This window comes from Pinus tabuliformis, chromosome 3_1, assembly GCF_031772625.1.
Source record: "Pinus tabuliformis cultivar Carrire ecotype Pingquan chromosome 3_1, CPIR1, whole genome shotgun sequence".
Taxonomy (NCBI): Eukaryota; Viridiplantae; Streptophyta; class Pinopsida; order Pinales; family Pinaceae; genus Pinus; species Pinus tabuliformis.
This window is the reverse complement of record NC_142301.1, coordinates 602,178,483-602,185,611: the sequence shown is the minus strand read 5'-3', so window position 1 is coordinate 602,185,611 and position 7,129 is coordinate 602,178,483.

The window sequence follows — 7,129 nt, the reverse complement described above, 5'->3', positions numbered from 1 at the left end:
AACCTGCATTCACTAACAATCAAACGATTAAATAGCACCTGAATATCTCATAAAATAAAACATATTTAACATACAGACCAAGGAGTATATGAAACAACTCATAAATAACAAATTGTTGAGAAGAATGGACTTATTTGTATTAATAGGAAACAAAAGAAACCATTACAACCTGAGCCTTGGTGTTGTGCAGGTCCCTCCCAGGGTCCAGCAAGAGTTTTCCTTTACTTTGATCAGCTCACCCACTTCCAAATGAAACAAGAAAGGATGGGAATCTCTCCTCACAAGCTTCTACAAGGAAGTCCTAATTCCAGCAGCATCTACCCTTAGGAATGTTCAGCTTTCAACCTCCCCTCCCTCTGGCCCAATGCCTGTATTTATAGTGCTCTAGAGGAAGTTAATCAGGTCCACCATCAATGGGATAAGCCCCTCTTTGGATGGGTTAGCTCCCCTCTTGATGGGATAAGTTCCTCTTTCATAGGGATACATGAACCATCTGGAGGCGCTCAATACACGTCAAACAAGCTTCTAGAATGCTCTAGAAATGACCACAAGTAACTTTTTTAAGATGAAACTCGCACCTTTTGACCTTTACAGGGGTACGCACCCACCCCTTTACACACAGAGCGTACAAGTACGCAGGTATTGTGAACTTGGGTTGCGTACACGCAGGTAAGGCTGAGAGAAACTGCGTACCCAGAGATAATTGACTTTAAATGACTTTTCTCTCTTTCTTGGAGTTTGACATGAAAAGCAGAGGCATGAGACTTGCCAAGGAGGATAGTATGACAGTTGACGGAGCCATACTAACTGCAAATAGTCATGGTGACATTTTTTAGTGTAACAGGTATTAAAGGTAAAGATTCTGAAGCATCCACAAGTAATTCTGCACAATCTGTTGATAATGAACGTAATGAGAGGGAAAGAAATGAGCTTTTTTGTATTAGAGTAATTTCCAAGCACAATAAGATTGATACTTTGTTTGATAATGGATCACAAGTAAATTTTATTTCTGAAACAATTGTAAAGAAGTTGGGATTACAAACAAAACCTCATGAGAAACCATATCCATTAGGTTGGGTGTGTCATAAAACAAAGCTACAAGTGACGAGACAATGTAAACTTATGTTTGCTATTGGATTAACATTTGTTGATGAGGTTGAGTTAGATATAGTTCCATTGGATATATGTGGTATTGTTTTGGGAAGTACATACTTGTATGATAGGAAAGTTATTTTCTATAGAGCTGAAAATAAGTATCAACTCACTAAAGATGGAATGGAATATATTGTAAGATCTCATAAACTCAAAGATAACTATTCTCTCATAAACTCAGGACAAATGAAAAGAATTGTGAATTCAAGTAAGTAGTTTTTACTAATGGTTGTAAAGGCAAAGGATCCTGAAAAATCCAATGCATTTGAAGCTGTGATTCTAACAAAAAGTTGATTTAGTTAAAGTTGTTTCAGAGTATGATGTTCTATTTCAAGAACCAAAAGGCCTTCCACCCAAGCGAGAAATAGTACATGATATTTGTTTGCAGCATTACCTAACATTGGAATGTACAGGTTGTTAGCTTTAGAGAATGCAGAGATAAAGAAGCAAGTATAGGAGTTGCTCGATAAAGGGTTTATACGACTAAGCACATCACCATGTGGATCTCTAATTGTGCTGGTGAGAAAGAAAGATGGTTCATGGAGAATGTACATTGATTATAGAGCATTAAATAAAATAACGATCAAGAATCGTTGTCCTCTTCCTCATATTGATGATCTATTAGATCAATTAAAAGAAGTAATTTACTTTTCTAAGTTAGACTTGCGAAGTGGTTATCATCAGGTTAGAGTTGTAGAACAGGAGGCATGGAAGACTACTTTCAAGACAAAGCAAGGGCTTTATGAATGGTTGGTTATGCCTTTTGGCTTAACTAATGCTCCTGCTACATTTATGACAGTTATGAATGATGTACTCAGACCATTTATTGATGATTTTGTAATTGTTTATTTAGATGGCATTCTTGTTTTTAGTAAGACATGGGAAGACCATGTAAAGCATGTAAAGCAGACTTTAGATGTTTTAAAAAGAGAAAATCTCTATGTAAAACTGTCAAAATGTGAATTTGGCAGAACATCTTTAAATTATTTGGGTTATATTGTAGGGGGTGGTGAATTGAAGATAGATCCCTCTAAGGTTGAAGTCATTATGAACTGGCCTAAACCCAAATCTGCTACAAAGGTTAGGAGTTTCCTAGGGGCAGCACAATACTGGAGAAAGTTTATTGCTAACTTTTCTTTGATTGCAACTCCATTACATGCTTTAACAGGATTGAAACAGGTGTTTCAGTAGGGAGGAAAACAGCAGAAAGCCTTCGACACCTTATAAGAGAAAATCAGTACAGTACCAGTACTAGCACTGCTAGATCTTCAACATCCATTTGAGATTGAGATAGATGCCAGTGACTATGCCATGGGAGTACTGTTGATGTAACACTGAAAACCCATATGCTATCATTCTGAGACATTTACTTCTACGGTAATTAATTATCCCACATATGAAAAAGAATTGTATGCATTAGTACAAACTGTGAAAAAGTGGAAACATTACCTAATGGGTAAAGAAACAATCATACATACAGATCATCAACCACTTCAATATTTTCACTCATAAACCAAATTGCAGCAATCAAGATATTATAGGTGGATGGGTTTTCTACAACAATTTCATCTTGTCATTAGATATAAGAAGGGCATACATAATAAGGTTGCAGACATGTTATCAAGACCAATCATAAATGCGTCTACTATACTTAAGCATAACTCAGTAATGCATGAAAATTACATTGAACAATATGCTCAAGATGTAGATTTTAAAGATGTATTTGCAACTTTAAGTCAGGGCAAGCAAGTAGAAGAATTGGATTATTATGTAAAGGACCAACTCTTATATCATTTGGGAAAGTTATGCATTCCACAAACTGAAAGAGATAACATAATTTGAGAAGCACATACTTCTCTTATATCAGGTCATTTTGGTGTAAGTAAAACAGTTGCACAATTGCAAAGGTTCTGTTATTGGCCAAGAATGCAAGAGCCAGTTTCTAGATATATCAAAGGGTGTACTATGTGTGCTACAAGCAAGCCCAGTAATAGAGAATTAGGCTTGTACAGTCCGCTTCCAATTCGTTCTCGTCCTTGGTAAAGTGTTTCCATAGACTTTGTTGGGGGGTTGCCAAAATCTAGGAAAGGTCATGATTATTTGTATGTTGCTATGGATAGGTTCAGTAAAATGTGTATTTTGATACCATGTAACAAGCAGGTTACAACTAAACAAACAACAAAGTTGTTCTTTCATAATGTATGGGTTCATTTTGGGTTACCCACTTCTATTGTATCTGATCGAGATTCTCAGTTTGTTGGGAATTTTTGGTTAAGTTTATGGGAGTTGATGGACACCAGGTTGAAGAAGAGCACAACATTTCATCCACAAATAGATGGTCAGATAGAGGTGTTCAACAGGACAGTGATCCATTTTCTCAGAGGCTATTGCAGCAATCATCCCAAGCTTTGGGATGAGCATTTTGTTATGTACAGCATGCTTACAACCGTGCCAAGCACTCTTCTACTCAGAGATCTCCTTTTGAGACTTGTTTTGGTTTTATACAGAAGTCTCCCTTGGATTTTGTCTTTGGTAAAGACATAACAGTTGATGGACATAGTGATGTGGACAAAGCAACCAAGTTCATTGAACAAATCTAGGAAATTCAACAAGCAGTACAGGAACAACTGGAAAGAAGTCAAGCAAAGTACAAGGCAAGACATGACAATTATCAAGTTGAGCATAGTTTCCAAGTTGGTTATTGAGTATGGCTGTACATTAGCAAAGCCAAAATGCAGGGTGAAGGTAAGAAGATAAAACCAATAAGGTATGGACCTTTCAAGATACTTGATAAAATTGGTGAAAATGCTTTTTGCCTTGATTTACCAGCTTATATCAGATCTATTCAGTCATTAAGGCAGGAAACTTGAGATTGTATGAGCCATCAATGATTGAAGATCCTGATAAGCAAAGTCAATTGCCTTCTATTGACGATCTGTTGCCTAAATATCTCAATGAGTTACAGGAAGACACAGTTCTGGACAGGAAAGTGAGAACTATGCGTCGAGGGGATGTTGAGTACCTGAGAGTAGGGCTCAAAGGTTCAAATCTAAGCAAGGCGTGATGGATAGAAGTTAAACAAGTGAGGGAGCTATATCCTCACTTGATCGATGCCTAAAACCAACTTTTGGTGGTCCAAAAGCTTTTCAGTGGGAAGGCGTGATCCAAAATGGATCCTAAAACCTCTAAGTCTAAGTCTTTAATACTATTGGAAAAAACTATCGCAGAAGAAAAACCATGAATAATGGAGGAAAAAAGAGTAAAGCGAAGGTTGAAGTATCGTTGAATTAGAGCTGTTGGATCGGACTGATCAACGGTCCAGATCAAATCGTCGATATCGCATCGACAGAGGTTAGCAAGGCATATTGGCGCTAACCCTGAATGAGTTGCGACTACGATCCAACGATATAACGTGGATCGTCGAATTGGCGCATAGATCAATGGTGGGGACCACATATATCACATCGCAGATTTAAAAGGGAAGGACTTACCGTAGGCCAAAGACACAAGCGATATGCGATTGCGACTTATCGCATCACAATATAACAAAGGGGTGATGCCAAGAGGACCATGGGCCTTGCGACATGTGATAAAGGCTGGACCCGATAGGGATTATGGATGCGATTTAAATATATTTGAAGTCCAATTTTTGTGGATTTCTTTGTATTTCCCCATGTATTGATGTTTGGCCACATACAATACGATATTGCGATATTGCGATAGAATGGCGGACCCGAAAGGTTTATTAACGCGGCCTTATGTTATTTAAGTTTCGAGGTAAACGGTATTTCAGGTGGACCTCAGGTGGTAAGTGGCATTGGACAGGCTCCACCCGATCCCATACACTGGCCGACATGTGGCATGCCGCAAGAGAGAGAAAACCACTTTTTCAGGTGGTTAATCTCTGTGCACATAGGCCACCCGAAATGGCTGTCAGCCGTTGGATTGGGAGATTGTGGATCAACGGTGGATTTGTGATAGCAATCAAGCATGGACTCGAAAGGATTATGGGGCGGACTTTATATCATTTGAAGTCCAGCTTTAGCATTTCGGTCGGGATTTCCTGTGTCTTTAGTGTTTTTCTGGTATTTCTCTGTGTAAACAAAGAAGTGTAATTTTAGGGGATTTTCACCCGTGCCTAAGATCTTTCCATTTTTGAACGGATGCCTATGTTCCTTAAGCGTTTTATAATGACTGTTTAATGCTCAGCAGGGAGATGAAGGGACAAAGGCTGGGAGGTAGAGAGCCCGAAAAAGAAGGTGAATGGATAGGGCCGGGAAGCTTAAAAACCACTCAATGGTAGAGACAGAGAGGGAAGCAGTTGCTTAGAGACAAAAAGTCAGAGAAAACATAGCTACGAACAGTTGATTAGAGGCACTGAGAAGGAGAGTCTGTGTACTCTTTAAACTCGAGGTTTTCAAGTGAAATCCCTATGTAATATCACTGTTGTTGTGTTATGGCTTTGCTTGAGCTCACACTTGTAATATTCTGCTCTTAAAGACATAATATAGAGGTCAACACTGAAAGCTGGACCACGAGACTTAGCCAGGAAGTTTGGTGAACTCCTTGATTATTTGTTGTGTTGAAGTGTGTGTTTGTTATGTTTTCTAACTGCTCATTATCTATATTATTCACAATATTTTTGATCCGTTGCACTAAGTAATATAGGCATTCCTGCACATGAGTCTGTAATACCTTAATATTGATTTAAGATCTCATTTTCAGATCATTGGGCTGACCCTCCATCCTCATCAACATGTCTTGCATCATATTTTCGATTTATGCCAGTGCCTCCTACTAAGTGTCAAGCGTGATGATGATCTTAAGCCTAAAGAAATCCCTTAGTCCGGTGATGAGGACCACTATGGCTCTGTGCTCGTTGAGGAAGAGGAACTTGAGACAAAGAAGCTACCCTGAGTACGTGTTCCAACTTTGCTTCCTTCTAGTTTTGTCATTTTTCTCGTCATTATGACAACAATATGTATTCCCTCCACTATTAGTTTCCCTGTTACATGTTCAACACCCCACCATTAAACTCTAGCCAATTCTTTTGTACAATTTTTAATGTATTTTGGTATCACACCTTCTGTGAACTCATGGAAAAATCTGAAGGTTTATTCCTTGAATGCCACAATGATGTAACTACTGTATATTTTTTGTAATATAAAGCTCTTTAACTTACAAAAAAAGAGAGGTTATTTTGCATGAGCACATGCAATTACCTGTTAAGATGGCGAAAAATTGCAAGGAAAAGCATTTAATTTATTGGAAATTTGATAGATTATATGACATTAATAGTTTTTGAAAAAAATATCATTAGGACAACAACCTAATTCTCCACAAATTATCCTTTTACTCCAAAACAAAATTCACAATGCTTATATGAATGTTTAGGGCTTAAATTCGATAAAAGAGTAAATTTTTGAAATTTCATTGCCACATCTGCCCAAAAGTGTAACACATCTTCACGAATTCACCCTAGAGCATTGCAGTGCTCTAACTAGTCACATATAGAGTGTTGAAGCTTTGTTTTGGATTTTTCTAGAGAAATCAACCCTTTTGTTTTCGGTTTTTCTGCAAAATTCTAGCCCTAGAGCTTTGATAAAAATCAAATTTGACTCAATAGAACTTGTGCACACTCACCACACCTTGGATCCACATGTATTTGTGGTCTATTTTACTTTTTAAAAGTGTTTTAAACTTACACTTGGGTTTTCATTCTCGGTGTGTGTATGAGTGTGTGGATAATATGTTGGTGTATACACTTGTTTATATATCAACATAATATGTGTATGTAACACCTTGTCCTTTTGAAAGATAATATATTAAGGAGACATTTAGGGTAGTCAATATTAGAAGAAATGGAAGCCAAAAACAATGACTGTACAGAATCATATAAATAACCCTATTTTAATTGGGAGCTTGAACATCACAAAACACTATATTAGTCTTCAAAAAGGTTTAAAGTTACTAGCTA